We start from the raw sequence: 1,353 nt of genomic DNA on the forward strand, positions 1-1,353 counted from the left end.
TGTCAAAACACTTTTTATGTTACTTATATATTGTAATATATTAAAAGTTTAATCCACTTCTATTTGTTTCTTTTCATGGCTGTTTCATATGATACAGCTGTATATATTTAGGCTGAACAACCACATTAAGACAAGTTTTTTTAATAAATTAATATCTTGTAAAATAATGATAATTAAGTTCAATAACTACATAAATAATTATTTATATTTGTATTAAAACATGCTAAAAAGATGAAAGGACATCATTCATGATATTGCAAACTTTAACAGCATGAAATACAACTTTTTACATATATATATTATATTACACCAAACAAAGAGGGAAGAAAACAAAACTTAAAACCCAAAGGCTCCTCCTGTTTTAATGAATGCTAATCTCCACAAAATGAAGTATATTAATTGCATAAGATGCAAATTACAACAAGTATTTAAAAGAAGACTAAAAGTTCTACAAACACATTCATTTGATCATCTTTTAAATCTAAATCTCTAACATAATTAATGCTGTTTAGCCTTTAATATGTACGTTTTCTCTTAAATATTCCTCATAGAAATAAATATAAATGTTTATTGTTTCTCTATATATAAGAATGACAGAAAAAGCTAAGAAGAAAATGGAAAATAATGTAGTAAAGTGACTTTGCTGGACTTTTACTATTACTTGTGTCTAAGGTAGTAAATTATTGGTAATTAAACTGTTATTTTATATACTTTTATTAAACATATTATATAAAATATATCATAGTAAAAAAAAAATAATTATTATTTAACAGCCTGTAAAAGTTTTGCTCTAAAAATAAACTTAAATAATAAAAAAAAAAATGTAGTAAAGTGATTTACTATTACTTGTGTCTAAGGTAGTAAATTATTGGTAATTAAACTGTTATTTTATATACTTTTATTAAACGTATTATATAAAATATATCATAGTAAAAAATAAAATAATAAAAAAAAGTTTTGCTCTAAAATTTTAAATAATAAAAAAAAATGTACTAGCCTATAAATTATTGTTTTGCTTTTATTAAACTAAAAAAATAAACTTAAAAGTTTTGCTCTAAAAATAAACTAAATAATAATAATAATAAAAGTGACTTTGCTGGACTTTTACTATTACTTGTGTCTAAGGTAGTAAATTATTGGTAATTAAAAATAAACTTAAATAATAAAAAAGAAATTTAAAAAAAAATTGTTTAAAAATAATGCAGCAATTAAAAAAAAAATCTCCTCTATAAATTAAAATTAAAAAAATAATTATTCGTTTATAATTCAGGGAGGGAGTCGAGCGTAAACAAGGCGTGTGACGTCATCAGAGTGCGCCAAACAAAGCCCCATGTGCCAGAGCGAAGAGGAGAG

At 22.6% G+C, this 1,353-nt stretch overlaps 1 protein-coding gene across 1 annotated transcript in view; it reads left to right on the forward strand.

Annotated features, from left to right (window-relative positions):
• Positions 1–1,336: 1,336 nt before the first annotated feature.
• Positions 1,337–1,353, forward strand: part of LOC129093398 (F-box/WD repeat-containing protein 7-like) — a 28,327-nt gene continuing 28,310 nt past the window's right edge. The window contains exon 1 of the mRNA XM_054601413.1: positions 1,337–1,353. This exon is cut by the window's right edge and continues 184 nt beyond it. The gene's annotated coding sequence lies outside the window, so the exon portion shown is untranslated.

Source organism: Anoplopoma fimbria, chromosome 7, assembly GCF_027596085.1.
Source record: "Anoplopoma fimbria isolate UVic2021 breed Golden Eagle Sablefish chromosome 7, Afim_UVic_2022, whole genome shotgun sequence".
Lineage (NCBI taxonomy): Eukaryota > Metazoa > Chordata > Actinopteri > Perciformes > Anoplopomatidae > Anoplopoma > Anoplopoma fimbria.